General features: G+C 38.1%; 1 protein-coding gene and 1 long non-coding RNA gene across 3 annotated transcripts in view; one reads left to right on the forward strand and one right to left on the reverse strand.

The window, feature by feature from the left end:
• Positions 1 to 5,209, reverse strand: part of LOC130361244 (uncharacterized) — a 7,911-nt gene extending 2,702 nt beyond the window's left edge. Inside the window, exons 1-3 of the long non-coding RNA XR_008890919.1 lie at positions 5,145 to 5,209; positions 3,477 to 3,544; positions 271 to 341 (exon numbers count right to left, since the gene is read on the reverse strand). This is a non-coding gene — a long non-coding RNA (uncharacterized LOC130361244). The remainder of the gene's footprint in view (positions 1 to 270; positions 342 to 3,476; positions 3,545 to 5,144) is intronic.
• TFAP2D (transcription factor AP-2 delta) overlaps positions 1 to 24,783 on the forward strand; it is a 54,028-nt gene that overhangs the window by 13,409 nt on the left and 15,836 nt on the right. The gene's annotated exons all lie outside the window — the stretch shown is intronic.

The raw sequence follows: 24,783 nt of genomic DNA on the forward strand, positions 1-24,783 counted from the left end.
TCTTTCTTGTATAATATATATATATATATATATATATATATATATATATATATATATATATATATATATATATATATATATATATATATATATATATATCTATATCTCAATAGCCTTGTTGTTAGTCAACACACTCCCAAGGCCAAAGGGCTCACCCATAATCCAATGAAGGAAGTGGTGAATAGATTAAAGGTGCCGGGTTCGATCTGTTGACAAAAGGAACATGAATGCATTTGCTTTGATATAAGACGAGTTAAAGGGACCACGAACCTCCAGTCTACTGTGTTATCTACCACTTGGGCCGCTTGGAGCTATTGTTCTCTGTTCTCATCTACTTCAGACTGGGGGAAAGAAAGAAAGAAAGAAAGAATACCTGTAGTGATGTCCAATGGGATGAATGCTAAAACCTAATGTACTCAGTGCGGTGTTTCCCAACCGGGGTGCCTCCAGCTGTTGCAAAACGACAACTCCCAGCATGCCCGGACAGCCGAAGGCTGTCCGGGCATGCTGGGAGTTGTCGTTTTGCAACAGCTGGAGGCACCCTGGTTGGGAAACAGTGACTTAGTGTCATCTATTTACTAGGACCCACCACATGTCTAAAAGATGCTTCTGGCCTAGTCTCCCATTGGTCCTTCCATACCAGATGGGTGTTGTTCATTGTTTGAGCTCCTTGTGTTATCTTTTTTGGGAATGTATCTAGCACCAGGCCTGGGATGATAGGGTCTAGATATAATATTTGCAGCTGATGTGACGTAAGGATCCCGCTGCTATCACTTCTAGTTAATGGCGTACACCACATCCCCTCCAGCTCCTCTACTCTCCCCCATCACAACCAATAATCTTTACTCCGCCGGCTTCTTGTGTATCGATGCTTTTTCCAGCCTAAGGCGCCTACTTTGATATGCTAATATTTCCGAGTAGCAAACTCTGCAGAGATCATATTAATGTTGTTCATACAGAGTCGAGCTTTTGCCTTAGTTGAATATTCAGATAACCAATTTCAAAAGAAATTACTAAGAAGCCAGGCTGCTATTTTACAGGAGCAGGCAGTGGTTTTAATCATTAAAAAAAAAAAAATAAATAAATAAATACATAAAAAAAAAAAAAAAAAAATTAAAAAAAAAATAATTTAATACCACTTTTTTTGGGGGGGAAGAATTGATGCTTAGTTAAAAAGATCAGTATGTTTTTTCCGAAGAAACGTTTGATAAAAAGTCAAATGTACAGCTGTATGGAGTGGAGCTTAAAGGATAAGGTGGGGATTGGGTTCAAAATAAAATAAAATAAAATAAAAAACACTCAACATGGTGACATTTTGGCCCATGTCGTTTCATGATATCTCGACGATGGAGTCCAAAAAAAAACCAAAAAAAAAAAACTCGTGTTCCTCTTTGTGATCATGCAGCCTGGACGCCCCAGGCAAATTTCAAAAAGCTTAAATACTACTATCGCCTCTAGGCCATGAAGAGAGGACAAGACTACCGGCAACAAGGTTTTTTTTCTTCCATTTGCCCTTGGCAACATAAAATACAAACTACTTTGAATCAAAAACATTTTTGGGGAATTAATATGATCTGAACTCCTTTCAGTTTAAAAAAAAAAAAAAAAGATCTTGAGATTGTCGAATCGCTTAGAGGTGACTGACACGCGGATGGCGAGGCGTTTACTTCACGATGGAGACGTCAGATTTTATTTCCTTTAAAAAACTCTCCGTCGGGCCTGAGCCGCCGGTGTAATGTTTTGCCTCTTAGCAAGAGGCCGTGTGTCGATGCCAGGATGCCAGGACAAGGGGCGTATGTGGGGTCTAAACTCATTATAAGGGAAGGGCGCTCCACCCGCCGTTACAGCCCAAACACACAACACCAGGGACGGGCACGGGTTGACTAGAAAGGGGGCTGGGGCTCCTGCCCTTTTGACGTTTTTCCTATCTGGCATCATTATTTGGGCATTTATATACATAATTATAACAAGTGGACTTTTTTTTTTTTTAAGTTCAGCCCCAGCCCCCAAAATGTCTGTGCACGTCCCTGCACAACACAAGTTCCTATTGTTTCACCGCATAAGGACCCGGGGTTTTTTCCGTTTTTGCACTTTCGTTTTTTCCTCCTTTCCTTTAAAAAATAATAACCCTTTCAATTTTCCACCTAAAAATCCATATGATGGCTTATTTTTTTTTGTGCCACCATTCTACTTTGTAATGACATTAGTCATTTTGCCCAAAAATCGACGGTGAAACGGAAAAAAAAAATCATTGTGCGACAAAATTGAAGAAAAAACCCAATTTTGTAAACTTTGGGGGCTTCCGCTTCTATGCAGTACATTTTTCGGTAAAAATGACACCTTATCTTTATTCTGTAGGTCCATACGATTAAAATGATACCCTACTTATATAGGTTTGATTTTGTCGTACTTCTGGAAAAAATCATAACTACATGCAGGAAAATGTATACGTTTTAAAATTGTCATCTTCTGACCCTTATAGATTTTTTTTTTTTCTGAGTATGGGGCTGTATGAGGGCAAATTTTTTGCGCCATGATCTGAAGTTTTTAGTGGTACCATTTTTGTATTGATTGGACTTTTTGATCGCTTTTTATAAATTTTTTCATGATATAAATGTGACCAAAAATACGCTATTTTGGACTTTAGAATTTTTTTGCGCGTACGCCATTGACCGTGCAGTGTAATTAATGATATATTTTTATAATTCGGACCTTTCCGCACACTGCGATACCATATATGTTTATTTTTTATTTACTCAGTTTTTTTTTATGGGAAAAGGGGGGTGATTCAAACTTTTATTAGGGGAGGGGTTAAATGATCTTTATTCACTTTTTATTTTCACTTTTTTTTTTTTGCAGTGTTATAGGTCCCATAGGGACCTATAACACTGCACACACTGATCTTTTACACTGATCAATGGTTTCTCATAGGATAACATTGATCGATGATTCTGCCTCTTGACTGTTCATGCCTGGATCTCAGGCACGGAGCAGTCATTCGGCGATCGGATAGCGAGGAGGCAGGTAGGAGCCCTCCAGCTGTTCTGGACGCCGATTTCCCTGCGGTGGTCCCGAACAGCCGGCAACGTTTTAGTTTAGCTTTAGACGCGGCGATCAACTTTGAACGCCGCGTCTAAAGGGTTAATAGCGCGTGGCCCCGCGATCAGTGCTATTAGCCACAGGTCCCGGCCGTTGTTAGAGGCTGGACCCGAACCGCCATGATGCGGGGCTACGCCGTGGCTCCGTGTTATAGAAAGGGAGCGGACCCAGGGCGTACAGGTACGCCCTGGGTCCTTAAGCGGATATAGGTTATATCTGCCACTCTGCAAAATGCCAAGGCCATGCATCCATTCTAGGATGCCAGGGCATGGGACGTATGAGAGCATTCACCCACTATAGGGGAAAGACGCTCAACCCGTCACTTCACCCCATACACTTAATACATGTTTCTATTGTATCACTAGGTTAATATCTACTACTCTGCAAAATGCCATCAGTCAATGCCAGGATGCCAGGGCACAAGGAATATGGAAGACTTTAGTCGCTACAAGAAAAAGGAAAAGGCATGACACATCACTTCACCCCATACACACGTCACGTGTTCTTATTCTATCACTAGTCACTAGGTTAATGTTTGCCACTTAGCAAGAGGCCATGCATCTATGCCAGGATGCCAGGGCACGAGGGGTTATGAGGGCCTTCAGTAGTTATAAGGGAAGGAGTGTATGGGAGACTTTAGTGAATATTAGAGAAATTCACTTCACCCTATACACAGTATTATGTCACTAGGTTAAAGGGGTACTCCACTGGAAAACATTTTATTTATTTATTTTTTAAAATCAACTGGTGCCAGAAAGTTAAACAGATATGTAAATTACTTCTATTAAAAAAATCATAATCCATCCAGTACTTATCAGCTGCTGTTATGATCCGCAGGAAGTTATTTTCCTTTTTTGCCTGACCACAGTGCTCTCTGCTGACACCTCTGTCCTTGTCAGGAACTGTCCAGAGTAGGAGCAAATCCCCATAGAAAACCTCTCCTGCTCTGGACAGTTCCTACAATGGACAGAGGTGCAAGCAGAGAGCACTGTGGTCAGGCAGAAAGGAAATTCAAAAAGAAAAGGAACTTTCTGTGGAGCATAACAGCAGCTGATAAGTACTGGACTTTTTTTTTATAGAAGTAATTTACAAATCTGTTTAACTTTCTGGCACCAGTTGATTTAAAAAAACATAAATAAATAAATGTTTTCCAGTGGAGTACCCCTTTAAGCAAAAGGCCATCAGTCAATACCAGGATGCCAGGGCATGGTGTATATATGGAAGGCTTCAGTCGCTATAAGGGAAAGGCAATTGACATGTCACTACCCCCTATACACACAACACACGTTCCTGTTGTATTACTAGGTTAAAGGGGTACTACGACCCTGAGACATCTTATCCCCTATCCAATGGATAGGGGATAAGATGTCACGTCCCCTCCCATAGACTTGCATAGCGGGGGGTGATGTCACGATACTCCGGCCCCGTGGTCGCCACCTGGCTGTTTGTAAGCTGGCACCACGGCGTGCAGCTCAAACAGGTGGGTGGTGAATACAAGATTGCGGGGCTCCCCAGTGGCGGGACCCCCGCAGTGAGACATCTTATCCCCTATACTTTGGATAGGGGATAACATGTCTCAGGGCCGGAGTACCCCTTTAATATTTGCCATTTTGCAGCAAGTCATGCATCTATGCCACAATGCCAAGACAAGGGGCGTATGGGTGTCTTCAGTCATTATAAGGGAAGGGTACGCCACCAGTCACTTCACCCCATACACACAACATGTTACTATTATATCACTAGGTCAGTGTTTCCAAACCAGTGTGCCTCCAGCTGTTGCAAAACTACAACTCCCAGCATGCCCGGACAGCCTTCGGCTGTCCGGGCATGCTGGGAATTGTAGTTTTGCCACAGCTGGGGGCACACTGGTTGGGAAACACTGACTTAGTGTCATCTATTTACTAGGACCCACCACAGCCGAAGGCTGTCTGGGCATCTTGGGAGTTGTAGTTTAGCAACAGCTGGAGGCACACTGGTTGGGAAACACTCCACCAGGTTATTATCTATCACACAGCAAAAAGACAATAGGGGAGATTTATCAAAACCTGTCCAGAGGAAAAGTTGCCCAGTTGCCCATAGCAACCAATCAGATTGCTTCTTTCATTTTTCGCAGGCCTCTTTAAAATTGAAAGTAGCGATCTGATTGGTTGCTATGGGCAACTCAGCAACTTTTCCTCTGCACAGGTTTTGATAAATCTCCCCCATACTGTACACACACATACATACACACACATACACAAATACATATACATAAAAACACACATATACATACACTAATACTTACACATATACATACACTAATAATTACACATATACATACACTAATACTTACACATATACATACAAACACACATACACTAATACTTACACATATACATACAAACACACATACACATACACTAATACTTACACATATACATACACTAATAATTACACATATACTTACACTAATACTTACACATATACATACACTAATAATTACACATATACATACACTAATACTTACACATATACATACAAACACACATACACATACACTAATACTTACACATATACATACAAACACACATACACATACACTAATACTTACACATATACATACACTAATAATTACACATATACATACACTAATACTTACACATATACATACACTAATAATTACACATATACATACACTAATACTTACACATATACATACAAACACACATACACATACACTAATACTTACACATATACATACAAACACACATACACATACACTAATACTTACACATATACATACACTAATAATTACACATATACATACACTAATACTTACACATATACATACACTAATAATTACACATATACTTACACTAATACTTACACATATACATACACTAATACTTACACATATACATACACTAATACACATATACATACACTAATACTTACACATATACATACACTAATAATTACACATATACTTACACTTATACACACACATACACATATACATACACATATACTTACACTTATTCACACACATACACATATACATACACATATACTTACTGTACACTTATACACACACATATACATACACATATGCTTACTGTACACTTATACACACATACACATATACTTACTGTACACTTATACACACACATATACATATACTTACTGTACACTTATACACACATACACATATACATACAGATATACTTACTGTACACTTATACACACACATACACATATACATACACATATACTTACTGTACACTTATACACACATACACATATACATACACATACACATATACTTACTGCACACTTATACACACATACACATATACTTACTGTACACTTATACACACATACACACATATACATACACATATACTTACTGTACACTTATACACACATATACATACACATATACTTACTGTACACTTATACACACATACACATATACATACACATATACTTACTGTACACTTATACACACATACACACATATACATACACATATACTTACTGTACACTTATACACACATATACATACACATATACTTACTGTACACTTATACACACACATATACATACACATATACTTACTGTACACTTATGCACACACATACACATATACTTACTGTACACTTATACACACACATACACATATACTTACTGTACACTTATACACACACACATATGCATACACATATACTTACTGTACACTTATACACACACATATACATACACATATACTTACTGTACACATATACATACACATATACTTACTGTACACTTATACACACACATACACATATACTTACTGTACACTTATACACACACATATGCATACACATATACTTACTGTACACTTATACACACACACATATACATACACATATACTTACTGTACACTTATACACACACATATACATACACATATACTTACTGTACACATATACATACACATATACTTACTGTACACATATACATACACATATACTCACTGTACACATATACATACACATACACATATACATACACATATACTTACACATACATTTACACATATACATACACACATTGGGGGAGATATATCAAACCTGTGCAGAGGAAAAGTTGCCCAGTTGCCCATAGCAACCAATCAGCTCACCTCTTTCATTTTTAACAAGGCCTCTGCAAAATGAAAGAAGCGATCTGATTGGTTGCTATGGGCAACTGGGCATCTTTACCTCTGGAGAGGTTTTGATAAATCTCCCCCAATGAGTCAATGTCAGGATGCCGGGGGGCACAGGAGAGTTTAGTCGCTATAAGGGAAAGACAAAACAAACAAAAAAACACAAAAAACACTTCAACCCATAGACTTATACATCACAAGACTGATATCTGCCAGCAGTAGTGTTGAGCACGAATATTCGTAATGTGAATTTTTATCCCGAATACCGGCACTTTGCGATCTTCGCGAATATTTAGCATATAGTGCTATATATTCGTAATGACGAAAATAATTTTTTTTGTGTGTGTTTTTTTTCACATGCAAATTTTTATGCGAATTTTCGCATGGAAAAAAAGTGAACGAACATAGCGAATATGCGAATTTCGCGAACATAGGACGAATAATCGTCAATATATTTGCAAAATATTGCAAATTTGAATATGGCCCCTGCCGCTCATCATTACATTTCCCCCTATACATAAGAAACTCCTCCCTGTTGTATCTTGATATAAATACCCAACACTCAGAGAAAAGATTTGGTTCCATTGGAAGGCTGGAACGGAGAGGTAAAAAGGGGTTTTCCTAAGCGCGCATACCGCTACGGTAGGTTAAAACCGCGGACATCAATAGTAAAATTATAAAATGACTTTAATTACATAAAGACGACGCGTTTCGAAATAGCAGCTTTCTTTTTTAAAGGGGTACTCCTGAGAAATAAAAAAAAAAAAATCAACTGGAGCCAGAAAGGTAAACAGATTTGTAAATTACTTCTATAAAAAAAAATCTCAATCCTTCCAGTACTTATCAGCTTCTGTTATTATCCGCAGGAAGTTATTTTCTTTTTGGATTTCTCTTCTGTCACGATCACAGTGCTCTCTGCTGACCTCTGCTGTCCATTTTAGGAACTGTCCAGAGCAGCATATGTTTGCTATGGGGATTTTCTCCTGCTCTGGACAGTTCCTAAAATGGACAGCAGAGGTCAGCAGAGAGCACTGTAGTCTGACAAAAGAGAAATCCACTCAAACGTGGCAATGGAAAAAGTATATCCAGATTATCGGCGCCATCCCTCGGTACAAACTTCAGGGTAGACTGGTTAGTATACCAAACATTCTTTATTAGCTTTGTCAGATGCGTTTCGAGGTATCATACCTCTTTTTCAATGACCACAGCAGTGGTTTTCTTATACTACTCACCTGTATCACCAAAAAAAACAGAAATACTGCCCAATGAGAAGCTCTGTCTTGTGTTTTTTCCGCCTATAGTTCAAAAGAGAAATTCAAAAAGAAAAGCACTTCCTCTGTAGTATACAGCCCCTAATAAGTACTGGAAGGATTAAGATTTTTTTAATAGAAGTAATTTACAAATCTGTTTAACTTTCTGGCACCAGTGGATTTGAATATTTTTTTCTCCATGGGAGTTTTCCTATAAATCATGCCATCATGAAAACATGACTTGATAAAGAGAGCTGCGCTCTCGAAACGCGTCGCCTATATGTCATAATTTTACTATTGATGTCCGCGGTTTTAACCTACCGTAGCGGTGTGCGCCCTTAGGAAAACCCGTTTTTAACTCTCCGTTCGAGCCTTCCAACGGAACCAAGTCTTCTCTGCAAACTCTGTGCATCTACGGTACCGGGTCCTGGACGCCACGCAACTAATCCTGTTTATGCGCAAAAAGGTGTTGAGCTCTGAGCCCAACACGTCCAGGTACTTGGACATTTTACAAAGTGGAAACTGTTATAGTGTTGTACGGCACAAGGATAGCGCCACCACTGTCTGTGTCTTCTGTCCATATAAACCAACACTCAGAGAAAGGAGACAAATCGATGCCAGGATGATTGGGCACAGGGTGTACAGAAGGCTTCAGTCATCTTGAGGGAAGAACTCCGCATCCATCCGGTCATCCTATGGACACATAACATGTCCCTTGTCCATCACTGCACATAGAGAGCTACATATTGATGCAGGGCACATAGTGTACGGGAGGCTACAGTCATTATAAGACATAGACAGTCCTCCATCTCTTCATCCCATAGACACATAACATGTCCCTAACTAATATCTGCCACTCAGCAAAGAACAATGCCAGGATGCCAGGGCTTCAATTTTGTCAGTGCATCCCTTAAAGGGGTAGTCCACTGGAAAACTTTTTTCTTTAAAGGGGTACTCCTGTGGAAAACTTTTTTTTTTTTATCAACTGGTGCCAGAAAGTTAAACAGATTTGTAAATTACTAATAAAAAATCTTAATGGGCTATTCCAGGCAAAAACTTTTTTTTTATATATCTACTGGCTCCGGAAAGTTAAACAGATTTTGAAATTACTTCTATTAAAAAATCTTAATCCTTCCAATAGTTATTAGCTTCAGAATTTTTCTGTCTCACTGCTCAATGATGATGTCACGTCCCGGGAGCTGTGCATGATGGGACAATATCCCCATAGGAACTGCACAGCTCCCGGGACGTGAGTCATCAGAGAGCAGTTAGACAGAAAACAGCAACTCAACTTCAGAAGCTAATAACTATTGGAAGGATTAAGATTTTTTAATAGAAGTAATTTACAAATCTGTTTAACTTTCCGGAGCCAGTTGATATATATAAAAAAAGTTTTTGCCTGGAATACCCCTTTAATCTTTCCAGAACTTTTTAGGGCCTGTATAGTACAGAGGAAATGGTTTTCTTTTTGGAACAGAGAGCTCTCTGCTGACAACATGACCACAGTGCTCTCTGCTGACATCTCTGTGCATTTTAAGAACTGTCCAGAGAAGAAGAAAATCCCCATAGAAAACATATGCTGCTCTGGACAGTTCCTAAAATGGACAGAGATGTCAGCAGAGAGCACTGTGCGTGTGATGTCAGCAGAGAGCTCTGTGTTCCAAAAAGAAAACCATTTCCTCTGTACTATACAGACCCTAAAAAGTACTGGAAGGATTAAGATTTTTTAATAGAAGTAATTTACTAATCTGTTTAACGTTCTGGCATTAGTTGATTAAAAAAAAATAATAATACGTTTTCCACGGGAGTACCCCTTTAAGTCAACTGGTGCCAGAAAGTTAAACAGATTTGTAAATTACTTCAATTTAAAAATCTTAATCCTTCCAGTACTTATCAGTTACTGTATGCTCCAGAGGAAGTTCTTTTCTTTTTGACCACAGTGCTCTCTGCTGACACCTCTGTCCATGTCAGGAACTGCCCATAGCAGGAAAGGTTTGCTACTACTCCGGACAGTTCCTAAAATGGACAGAGGTGTCAGCAGAGAGCACTGTGTGGTCAGCACTGTGGAGAAAATAGCAGCTGATAAGTACTGGAAGGATTAAGATTTTTAAATGGAAGTCATTTACAAATCTGTTCAACTTTCTGGCACCAGTTGATTTAAAACAAAATGTTTTCCAGTGGAGTACCCCTTTAAGGTGTGGGTTGGTAGCACATGGCTGACGGATGACATATGGCGGTATAGATGTAAAGTATCTTACTAAGCCTTCATGGGAGCATTACATATCATCCTATTAATAATGGGATCATTGTAGGGACAGCTAGGGCTCTGTTCACACCGGCATCATGGCAGTAGCGCCAGACCTGTCGAACGATGGGCATCAATCGTACCTGATCCCATTGACTTATATAATAGATATTAGAAGGTCCGCCATCTTCAGGCATGATGTCCATTGCTTTGATGGGAAGAAAAACACAAAAGTCTAAAATAGTCCGAATTGAGCCCAAAGCACTTGAGTATATTCTCTTCATTATGTCCACTGATTGCTAGTGCAGGATGGTACAAGGGGACAGGACTTTTAGATAGCAGTAGCCTCCGTTTTTCAACCAGTGGGCCTCCAGCTGTTGCAGAACTACAACTCCCAGCATGCCCGGACAGCCAACGGCTGTCCGGGCATGCTGGGAGTTGTAGTTCTGCAACAGCTGGAGACACCCTGGTTGGGAAACACTGGTTTCATGCATATAATAACATAGTATAGTATAAAGAAGTAAAGGATAGTATAGTACAGTATGATAACATAATGCTATATAGTGCCATGTTATGTTATAGTATAAAGCATCTGATAGAATAATAAAGTATATAGTATAAAGAAGAACGGTATAGTATAGTGCAGAATGATATAGTACAGTACAACATAATGTAGTATGGTATGGCGTAATTACATTATGATGCTATATATGATATATATATATATATATATATATATATATATATATATATATATATATATATATATAATGATATAGTATAGTACAGTGACCCCCCCGACCTACGATGGCCCCGACATACGATCATTTCAACATAGTCTCTCAGAGACCATTGCATGTTTTTTATGTCGGGGCCATCGCATAAACGGCTATCCGGCAGCGCAGACTGCTTCAGCTGCCACCGGATAGCCGTTTACGGTGCCCCGTGTGGTCCGCTGATGATCACTTACCTGTCCTCGGGGCTCCGGCGCGTCCTCTTTGGGATCCCCTGCATCGTCGGAGCTCTCCATCGTCGTCATCACGTCGCTGCGCACGCCGTCCCGTCATCCAATAGGAGCGGCGTGCGTAGCGACGTGATGGCGGCGGACGGAGAGCGCGGCTGCCGGGGAAGCAGAGGCCTTGCCGGAGCGTCGGGGACACCCCGGGGACGCGGCGACAGCGATGGACGGCGACATCCAGGGCAGCGGTGACGAGCGGTGACGGGTCCGGAGCGGCGGGGACAGGTGAGTATAACTTCCTATACCAGTGGTCTACAACCTGCGGACCTCCAGATGTTGCAAAACTACAACACCCAGCATGCCCGGACAGCCAACGGCTGTCCGGGCATGCTGGGTGTTGTAGTTTTGCAACATCTGGAGGTCCGCAGGTTGTAGACCACTGTCCTATACATTACATTGCACGGATCCCTCAACATACGATGGTTTCAACAAACGATGGTCCATTTGGAAAGGATTACCATCGTATGTTGAGGGACCACTGTATTGTATAAAGTAAGGGATAGTATAGATATAGTGCAGTAGAATGTATAATATAGAACAGTATGGTACAGTATAACATAGTGTTATAGAGTATGGTGTAAAATATTAACCCCTTAAGGACCGGAGGTTTTTCCGTTTTTGCATTTTCGTTTTTTGCTCCTTGCCTTTAAAAAATCATAACTCTTTCAAATTTACACCTAAAAATCCATATGATGGCTTATTTTTTGCGCCACCAATTCTACTTTGTAATGACTTCAGTCATTTTGCCCAAAAATCTATGGTGAAGTGGGAAAAAAAATCATTGTGCGACAAAATAGAAAAAAAAACGCTGTTTTGTAATTTTTGGGGGCTTCCGTTTCTACGTAGTACATTTTTCGGTAAAAATGACACCTGATATGTATTCTGTAGGTCCATACGATTCAAATGATACCCTACTTATATAGGTTTGATTTTGTCGGACTTCTGGAAAAAATCATAACTACATGCAGGAAAATTAATACGTTTAAAATTGTCATCTTCTGACCCCTATAACTTTTTTATTTTTCCGTGTATGGGGCGGTATGAGTGCTCATTTTTTGCGCCGTGATCTGAAGTTTTTAACGGTACCATTTTTGCATTGATAAGACTTATTGATCACTTTTTATTCATTTTTAAATGATATAAAAAGTGACCAAAAATGCACTATTTTGGACTTTGGAATTTGTTTGCGCGCACGCCATTGACCGAGTGGTTTAATTAACGATATATTTTTATAATTCGGACATTTCCGCACGCGGTGATACCACATATGTTTATTTTTATTTACACTGTGTTTTTTTTTTTTATTGGAAAAGGGGGGTGATTCAAACTTTTAATAGGGGAGGAGTTAAATGATCTTTATTCACTTTTTTTTTTCACTTTTTTTTGCAGTGTTATAGGTCCCATAGGGACCTATAACACTGCACACACTGATCTCTTATACTGATCATTGTTATCCCATACGGACCTATAACACTGCACACACTGATCTTCTATGCTGATCACTGGTTTCTCATAAGAAACCAGTGATCAACGATTCTGCCGGATGACTGCTCATGCCTGGATCTCAGGCACTGAGCAGTCATTCGGCGATCGGACAGCGAGGAGGCAGGAAGGGGCCCTCCCGCTGTCCTGTCAGCTGTTCGGGATGCCGCGATTAGCCGCGGCTATCCCGAACAGCCCGACTGAACTAGCCGGGAACTTTCACTTTCACTTTTAGCCGCGCGGCTCAGCTTTGAGCGCGCGGCTAAAGGGTTAATAGCGCGCGGCGCCGCGATCGGCGCTGCGCGCTATTAGAGGCGGGTCCCGGCTTCACTATGACGCCGGGCCCGCCATGATATGACGCGGGGTTACTGTGTAACCCCGCGTTATATCAGAAGAGCAGGACCAAGGACGTACCGGTACGTCCTTGGTCCTTAAGGGGTTAAAGGGGTACTCCGGTGAAAAACCTTTTTTTATTGAAATCAACTGGTGCCAGAAAGTTAAACAGATTTGTAAATGACTTCTATTTAAAAATCTTAATCCTTTCAGTACTTATTAGCGGCTGTATGCTACCGAGGAAATTATTTTCTTTTGGAATTTGTTCTATATGATATTGCACGATACTATCCCTTACTTCTTTATACTATACTTTATTATTCTTTCATATGCTTTATATTATAACCTAGCAGTGCTCTACACTATATAGCCCTTCACTATATTGCAGCATTATATTAAAGGGGTACTCCGGTGGAAAACATTTTTTTTTTTTTATCAACTGGTGCCAGAAAGTTAAACAGATTTATAAATGACTTCTATATAAAAAAAAATCTTTACCCTTCCAGTACTTATTAGCAGCTGTATGCTACAAAGGAAATTCTTTTATTTTTGAAATTCTTTTTTGTCTTGTCCACAGTGCTCTGTGCTGACACCTCTGTCCATTTCAGGAACTGTCCAGAGCAGCATAGGTTTGCTATGGGGATTTTCTCCTGCTCTGGACAGTTCCTGATACGGGAATCAGGTGTCAGCAGAGAGCACTGTGGACAAGACAAAAAATAAATTCAAAAAGAAAATTTCCTTTGTAGCATACAGCTGCTAATAAGTACTGGAAGGGTAAAGATTTTTTAATAGAAGTAATTTATAAATGTGCTTAACTTTCTGGCACCAGTTGATTTAAAAAAAAAAAAAATGTTTTCCACCAGAGTACCCCTTTAAATCAATGAGTTGTAATTTCTTGGTTTCTTCAATTCACATGGGATATTGTGTATAGGTGTGATGATAATTATTACTACAAAGCCATAATATACTGTGTGTGTGTGTGTATATATATATATATATATATATATATATATATATATATATACATAAGAACATCTCACCGCTCCTAAGCTACGAGTCTCCTAATCTTACTGCTAGCTGTTATATTGGTGGAGTTAGTAAAGCTCCATCACATTGGTCATATACTGTAGTAGAATTACATTATACCTCCATCTTGAACCATTATTTTCCCTTGCACCGCCAAAACACCCCTGACCCATCGAGACATGGAAACCGTAAGACCTCGGAAGGTGTCTTGTGGTAAGACCTCTGAAGGTGTCTTGTGGTATCTGAACCAAGATGTCCGCAGCAGATCCTGTAGGTCCAGTAAGCTGTGAGATGAGGCCTCCATGGACTGGTTTTTCCAGCACATCCCATAGATGATCAATTGGATTAAGATCTGGGGAAGCCGGAGGCCGAGTCAAACCGTGAACTCTTTGTCATGTTCCTCATCCGTGAACTATTTTTACAGTGTGAAGGTCACTGCCATTGAGGGTCTCTACTGCCTATAGACTTGGTCTGTACAATATTTAGGTAGGTGGTTTTTCTAAAATCCACACAATGCCAAGACTAAACGCCCTCAGCTGAACTTTGCCCGCCACACGGCCTCCACCGGATCGTCTTCTGTATCCTTCCCAAAGTAAGCGATGATCAAGAACCAAGCTATCCACATGGGTTAAAAGAGAATGTGATTTATCAGTCCTGGCCGCCTTCTTCTATTGCTCCATGCTCCAGTGTTAATGCTGATGTGCCCATTGTATGAGCTTTCGGTGGCAGTATGGTCTTCTGATGCCCTTGTATCATAGCCAGCTGTACCCTGGTCACCATTTAATGCTACAGTAACTTTTCTGTGGGATCAGACCCGGTGGGCTAGCATTTGCTCCCCATGTAAATTAATGAGCCTTGGGCGCCCATGACCCAGTCTTTGGTTCACTGATTGTACGTTCCTCAACCATTTTTGGTTCCTATTAATCACTGGATACCCCATACCTACCATTTTGAAGATATGGTGACCAGGTCTTCTAGCCATCACCATTTAGCTCTTGTCAATGTCTCCCAGATCTTCCCGTTTGCCCATTACTTCCACTTGCCTCCACTAAATGGCTTTAAGCTCCATACCCTAGGTCTCCAAACTGTGGAACTCTGTCCACTGCAAAACTACAACTCCTAGCATACCCGGACAGCCAACGGCTGTCCGGGCATGCTAGGAGTTGTAGTTTTGCAATAGCCGGAGGTCCAAAAGTTTGAAGACCACTGCTCTATATAGTCCATGATGATGCTTTAGACTATGTTCCTTCAGAAACTCAAATTCTTGAGACTCTACAATATTCATCCAAATTTTTGAGACTCTATTATGTTCATCCAAATTTTTGACTCCATTATGTTCATCCAAATTCTTGAGACTCTATGTTCATCCAAATTTTTGAGATTCTATTATGTTCATCCAAATTTTTGACACTCTATTATGTTCATTCAAATTCTTAAGACACTACTATGTTCATCCAAATTTTTGAGACTCTATTATGTTCATCCAAATTCTTAAGACTCTTCAATGTTCATTTAAATTCTTGTGACTCTACTATGTTCATTCAGATTCTTGAGACTTTATTATGTTCATCCAAATTCTTGAGACTCCACTATGTTCATCCAAATTCTTGAAACTCCACTATGTTCATCCAAATTCTTGAGACTCTATTGTGTTCATCCAAATTCTTGAAACTCCACTATGTTCATCCAAATTCTTGAGACTCTATTATGTTCATCCAAATTCTTGAGTCTCTATGTGTTTATCAAAATTCTTGAGACTCTACTATGTTCATCCAAATTCTTGAGACTCTATTATGTTCATCCAAATTCTTGAAACTCCACTATGTTCATCCAAATTCTTGAGACTCTATTATGTTCATCCAAATTCTTGAGTCTCTATGTGTTTATCAAAATTCTTGAGACTCTACTATGTTCATCCAAATTCTTGAGTCTCTATGTGTTTATCAAAATTCTTAAGACTCTACAAAGTTCATCCAAATTCTTGAGACTCTACTATGTTCATCAAAATTCTTCAAACTCTATTATGTTCATCAAAATTCTTGAGATTCTTCTATGTTCATTCAGAATTCATAATATCTACTGTAGACAACAATTTTTCAGACTGTAAAATGCTTCTTCCTTTAACCATTGAGGCTTCAGAAGATTATACATTACTCTTTTGGACTCGACGGTCTTACGATCTCTAGACTTCTCAATACTTATCCTTGACAATATGTTCTTTCATACAGTAAAATACACCCTTAAACTATTGAATATGCTACAATAGTCTTTAGGCTTTCACACTGTCTCCAAAGACCCCACCAGAACCTTGGGCTACTCTTGACAGTGTTACTTTAGACTCTACTATGTTCCTTACAATCGAAAATTCACTTTTGATATTGTTGACCCAGCACTTTTACTTTAGACTTTACAAATCCTTCGGAACCTACAATTGTATCTCGGCCTACAAAGCAATGTACTTTACAGCCTAAACTGTATTATTGTAATTTGTATCTCTCCGTTTTCGTTAAAACTAAAATTTGACTTTAGACCCTCGAACGGTCTTAGAAACACGACAAGGCTTCTTTATATTCTACAATATTGCTTTCCCCTTTTCTTTGCAGTCTAACATTGTATTTTATATTTTAACTGATGCAAATCAAAAAATGTTGCAGTATCTTGTAAAACCTTTTTGATTGGACTAACAGAATTTTGTAGAGAAGCTTTCGGGATTCCTCCCTTTATCAAATCTAAGCTCCCAAGCAGAAGACACAGGTTACATCTCACAAATATGCAGGGGTTAAGACAATAGATGTGGAGAATTCACACTAAGATAGGCCATAAATTGTCCAGCTATACAGATTTTACCTGTGAAGTTAAACAATTAATCTATTTAAATTATATGTTTTAATTTCTTCCCCAACGTTTCTTTGTTCTATAGACCTGTATATTTATTATAAAGCTTATTTTGAGAAATCTACAAAAAATAAATAAATGAATTAATAAATACATAAATAAAAAATATTGGCCATCTTATCTGATAAAACATCTACCTCCTATTCTTCACAAAGTCAGAATTGCATTTTTTTATTTTGATAATGTAATTACCTTAATATTTAGTCAGCATTATGTTTCCGTTAAGGTTTCAGAGTTTCTTATACAACTTATACATTTAGTTCAATGAAATATTAGAATTAGGATACATGAAAGTATTTTTTGTTTCATTTTCTTCAGGGTTCATAGACTTGTGCATCACAATTGTGCAAAATATTTAGGATGATATATAAGATTAAAAGTACAAATTATTGAGATACAGTATCTATCTATCTATCATCTATCTACTTATTTATTTATTTATCTATCTATAATCTATCTACTTATTTATTTCTGTATCTCATATCTACCTATCTCATATCTATCTATCTCACATCTATCTATCTATAATCTATCTACTTATTTATTTATTTATTTATCTATCTCATATCTATCTATCTATCTATCTATTTATCTATCTATCTCATATCTATCTATCTCATATCTATCTATCTATCTATCTATCTATCTCATATCTATCTCATATCTATCTCATATCTACCTATCTCATATCTATCTATCTCATATCTATCTATCTATCTATCTATCTATCTCATATCTATCTCATATCTATCTCATATCTACCTATCTCATATCTATCTATCTATCTATCTATCTATCTTATATCTATTTATCCATCTATCTCATATCTATCTATCTCATATCTATCTATCGAATATCTATCTCATATCTATCTATCTATCTATCTACTTATTTATTTATTTATTTATCTATCTCATATCTATCTATCTATCTATCTATCATCTATCTATCTATTTCATATCTATCTATCTATCTAGACACAAAAAAAGCAAATTACCGCAGCACTCAAAAATGGTAGAAACAAGCTTGGAAAAGGCTGCACAGGCAGCAGAAACGTTGCATCTGTATTTTGGCATGGAATAAAGCTACACATTTTTTTCTACAATTTTTGGTGCTGCAGTCATTTGCTTTTTTGTGTCTGGATTATGGGCCTGTGACCGGGGCCAAAAGGCTGCTTGCACCTATTTACTTAATTTTTTTTTGGGTTGTGCTGCTCTACTGCTATTTTTTTCTATCTATCTCATATCTATCTATCTATCTATCTCATATCTATCTATCTGTCCATTTCATATCTATCTATTTAATATCTATCATCTATTTATCTCATATCTATCTATCTATCTCATATCTATCTATCCCATATCTATCTATCTATCTATCTATCTCATATCTATCTATCTATCTATCTATCTATCTCATATCTATCTATCTATCTCATATCTATCTATCTCCTATTTTTCTATCCAGAAAAATATAATATTACAGGTTATGGATACTAGGTTTATAGGGATAGAACATTGATCCAGAGATTTATTCTGATGCCATACTGGAGTCGAGAAGAACTTTTTCCTCTGTTATGGGGCAATTAGCATCAGCATCATGGGGTGGTTTTGCCTTCTTCTGGATTAACACAATAGGGTTTTAGGTTGAACTCGATGGACTCTTGTCTTTTTTTCAACCTTAAAATTATGTTACTATCTACCTAGTATATACCTCCTATCTATCTCATATCTATCTATCTCATATCTATCTATCTATCTATCTATCTATCTATCTATCTATCTATCTATCTCATATCTATCTATCTCATATCTATCTATCTATTTATCTATCTATCTATCTATTTATCTCATATCTATCTATCTATCTCATATATATCTATCTATCTCATATCTATTTATCTATCTATCTCATATCTATCTATCTCATATCTATCTATCTCATATCTATCTATTTATCTATCTATCTCATATCTATCGAATATCTATCTATCTATCTCATATCTATCTATCTATCTATCTATCTATCTATCTATCTATCTCATATCTATCTATCTCCTATCTATCTATCTATTTATTTATCTATCTATCCATGTATCTCAGATCTATCTTTCTATCTCATATCTATCTCATATCTATCTATCTATCTATCTATCTATCTATCTCATATCTATCTTATATCTATTTATCTCATATCTATATATCTATCTCATATCTATCTCATATCTATCTCATATCTATCTCATATCTATCTATCTCATATCTATCTATCTCACATCTATCGCATATCTATCTATCTATCTATCTAATATCGAATATCTATGGGTTGCAAAACAAAGGCAAATACATTACAAGATACTCTCATTTTCATGTAAACATTAGTCCTAGAAAATGTTTTGGCCCAAGACTTGTAGAGATGATATATTTGTCAGTAAATGTTGATACAGACACAGTAATGACTACAGTATCTCCTCCTGTACGTTATGTATTCTTTAGTATCGGTTTTGTTTTTATAGCTTTGGCAGAGCTCACATATCCCAATTGTATTGTAGGTCGTACTATATCACACATATGATGCCCCCACCTTGGTGATATTATTTGTATATTGGTGCATAATGATGCCCTACACTTCACCCACTGCCTTCTAGGATTCCGTAGGCTCGTCCTTCCATGTGTATGGTGGTAAATAATATATCTCTGCAGAATACAGGCAGTGCGGAGCTGAAGCTAAGACGTCGCCTTCAGCAATGCGATTGTTGTTAGCAGCAGGATCCTTTTGTGGGCATGTTCATGATTTATTTCACACTGCAATTGTCATTCATGTACATTAAAAATATATAGTGTACAGTCAGCCTCAAAGAAGGTCAGAGAATAAAGAAATACAGGACACCGCTAATTTAAATTTCACATGTCAAAGTACATTATGTGGGGATGGAGAGCAGGAAGATTTATTAGCTGCACTATGTATGACTCTCAAAGCTCTGTATTGTTCTTAAGATCTAACTTATAGCTATATACTATGGGTTCATAGGTACTGAGTATATATATATATATATATATGTTTTAGTCCTAGGTAGTCAATATAAAGTCAATCAGAGTGATATAAAATGTTTATACTTGCTCTTAATATTTCCTGCAGTGATATGGAGAATGTCCCGCTTGGATCGCCAAAACTCTCCTTTATTATAATGGATTTTTTGGGCTCTTACTTTCCCAATTTAGATAATGGTATTGTTTTTTTTAAATACAAAAATACAATGCCCTTATATCGTCTAATTTGATTGCTGTTTTTTTTCTTCTTTATGACACAAAAACTGCTTTAACATAATTTTCTGTCCAATAATCTTACCTATTGCCATTATGGAAGGGGAAAAAAAAAATGATTTTGGCATTAGCACAATGTTTTATCAATTTTAAATTTCCATGCTTTACTGTTCTTTCAATAAAGCTTCTGGACTTTGAATTTACTAGTGAAAAGATCAACCATTTGTAAATAGTAGTGATGTAGCGATTACTAGAAATAGAGATGAGCGAACTTACAGTAAATTCGATTCGTCACGAACTTCTCGGCTCGGCAGTTGATGACTTTTCCTGCATAAATTAGTTCAGCTTTCTGGTGCTCCGTTGGGCTGGAAAAGGTGGATACAGTCCTAGGAGACTCTTTCCTACTAATGTATCCACCTTTTCCAGCCCACCGGAGCACCTGAAGGCTGAACTAATTTACGCAGGATAAGTCATCAACTGCCGAGCCGAGAAGTTCGTGACGAATCGAATATACTGTAAGTTCGCTCATCTCTAAATAGAAACTTGGGAAGAAATAGAATAATTTGTTTTCATGATAGATGAAATCACCAGCCATCCGCTAGCATAGCATATCAATCTACTGACCATTAAGTTCTGCCATTTCGAGAATAAACCATGAAATTTGAATTTGAGTTCGGATTCTTAACGAATATTCCACAGATGTGTCTCGCCTTTCCTTTCATCCTAGCTCAACATTTGCCAACATTTGTGGCACAAAACCAGCTTTAAAAAACCCCACAAAAACCCCCCCACAAAAAAAAACCCACAAAAAAACCCCCCAAAAAACCGCATGGCTTTCCGGTCCTCTGCCGGGAGATGTTAATGCTATATGTGTCTACATGTGGCCGCCCAGTGGTTGTGATAGGAATTGCAGAGTGTTGAGGGTTTTGCTTGGATGTTGTAATAATGTTAGATTTTGTAGCAACGTTTTCGGAGCAGTAAAGTTGAATTTGAACTATGTGAAATACAAGGACGGACATGTCTATGTGGTGTCCACTACACGCTGAAGGGAGACTACTATGCCTTTGAAGTAATGTTGTTTACACGATTCCGGATGAACTTAACAGCTGGAAACGCGTTGATTCATAAAAGAAGGAGTATTTGTTATACGAGATTAAAAGAATCAAGTCCAGGTTTTCTATTATGAGATGAATGTTTTATACGGCTTAATGGATCCTCTATGTGACGAAGTGCAATAGATGTTAGCACTATGTTAAATGATGCAGTCTATATTCTAGAGAAGGCTGGGTTCACACCACGTTTTGTTAACTACGGTTCCCGTATACGGCTGGGAGTAGGGTGGGGGGGGCTTAATCGTGTCGCCCGCACTCAGCCGTATTCAGGAACCATATTTAATGCATGTCTATGAGCTGACCGGAGTGAACCGCAGCCTCCGGTCGGCTTCGTTTTCGGCCGTATGCAGTTTCCCGACCGTAGGCAAAAACGCGGTCGACTACGTTTTTGCCTGCGGTCGGGAAACCGCATACGGCCGAAAACGAAGCCGACCGGAGGCTGCGGTTCACTCCGGTCGGCTCATAGACATGCATTAAGTACGGTTCCCGAATACGGCTGAGTGCGGGCGCCGCAATTAAGCCGCCCCCCCCCTCCGCCCAGACATATACGGGAACCGTAGTTAACAAAACGTGGTGTGAACCCAACCTTATGGGATTTTACAATACTGTCTATAAACATTCCATGGACCAATATGGGATATACCACTAATTACTAACATCATAATTATGTGTGTTGTTCAACACGGGACAATGCATTACCCACTAGGGACTAAAACTGATGTGGATGTGTATGGATTATATTACTAACATTTGTATGAAGAAAAGAAAAAACGGCCACTCACCATATTCGTCTTCTTGCTTTATTGCATAAAATACTCACTTAAAGGGTACCTCTCCTCAAACAAACTTTTGATATATTTTAGATTAATGAATGTTGAATAACTTTCCAATAGCATGTTAATGAAAAATATGCTTCTTTCTATTGTATTTTTCCCGATCAGTCCTGTCAGCAAGCATTTCTGACTCATGCTGGAGTCCTACTAAGCACTCAGAGCTGCCAGCCTGCTTTGTTCACAGCCAAACAGGCTGTGAACAAAGCAGACTGGCAGCTCTGCGTGTTCTCCTTTGTGAACAAAGCAGACTGGCAGCTCGTAGTGTTTAGGACTCCAGCATGAGTCTGAAATGCTTGCTGCCAGGACTGGTAGGGAGACCCCTAGTGGTCATTTCTTCAAAGTGGAAAATTAAATAGAAAGAAGCATATTTTTTAATAACATGCAATTGTAAAGTTATTCTGCATACATTAATCTATAATATATCAAAAGTTTTTTTGATGAGAGGTACACTTTAAGAACAGAGGGGAGAGGGAAGGAGCGGGGGCTACTAGCGGCAACAAGCTTTGTTTCGAACTAAATGAAGTGCTTCTTCCGGCCATGGCCATGGCCGGAAGAAGCACTTCATTTAGTGCGAAACGGAGCTCGTTGCCGCGAGTACCCCCCGCTCCTTCCCTCTCCCTTCTGTTCTTAAGTGAGTATTTTATGCAATAAAGCAAGAAGACAAATACGGTGAGTGGCCGGTTTTTCTATTCTTCATACAAATTTACCTTGCATCTTTTTTGATACTTGAGCACCACCATCATCACACCTGCAAAGTACTTTTTATCCAGAGACCGGTGTTCCAATTACTCGCACTGCCGTAGGACTATCTTTTCTATTTGATTATATTACTAACCACTATCAGTAATCACTAATAACTGGACTAGCAATTACCACCACCTATCATTAACAAATATATGTGGCGTTCATATTGTGTCGTACTCGTCATCTTTCATTCATCCGCACTTTGTAGAGGATCTACTGTGATTTTGGACAGTAATGTGTTGCCATACTAAAGATTGCCTGATTTAATGATGGAACAAAATGCATCAGTCTATATAACTAGCTGTACCTGGAGGGAAGTTACTACGTTACTATTGATTACTCACGTACTGTAAATATGAGCGTGTACACGTTTTGATGGCGGCTGAGAGTTATTTTGAACACCTATAGAAATTGTGGTTAACGGATTTTAGATTTCTCATTAAAAGTGAAGTTTTCAATCTCACAATATCTTCAGTGCTATATACTATATATCCCTGTGAGACGGATTATACATTTATTGTGTGATTCACAAATGAGTGCATTATATTTATATTAGGACATGTCTATAGCTATATCATATCTTTCCAGTATCTATCTATCTATCTATCTATCTATCTATCTCATATATATCTATCTATCTATCTATCTATCTCATATCTATCTACCTTATCTATCTATCTATCTATCTTATATCTATCTATCTATCTATCTTATATCTATCTATCTATCTCATATCTATCTATATACACTGCTCAAAAAAAAATAAAGGGAACACTTAAACAACACAATGTAACTCCAAGTCAATGACACTTCTGTGAAATCACACTGTCCACTCAGGAAGCAACACTGATTGACATCTATCTATCTATCTATCTATCTATCTCATATCTATCTGTCCATCTATCTACCTTATCTATCTATATATCTATCTATCTATCTATCTATCTCATATCTATCTATCTATCTCATATCTATCTGTCCATCTATCTACCTTATCTATCTATATATATATATCTATATCATATCTATCTATCTATCTATCTATCATCTATCTCATATCTATCTATCTCATATCTATCTATCTATCTATCTCATATCTATCTATCTATCTATCTCATATCTATCTATCTATCTCATATCTATCTATCTATCTCAAATCTATCTATCTCAAATCTATCTATCTATCTATCTCATATCTATCTATATACACTGCTAAAAAAAATAAAGGGAACACTTAAACAACACAATGTAACTCCAAGTCAATGACACTTCTGTGAAATCACACTGTCCACTCAGGAAGCAACACTGATTGACA

Source organism: Hyla sarda, chromosome 3 (genome assembly GCF_029499605.1).
Source record: "Hyla sarda isolate aHylSar1 chromosome 3, aHylSar1.hap1, whole genome shotgun sequence".
NCBI classification, from domain to species: Eukaryota; Metazoa; Chordata; class Amphibia; order Anura; family Hylidae; genus Hyla; species Hyla sarda.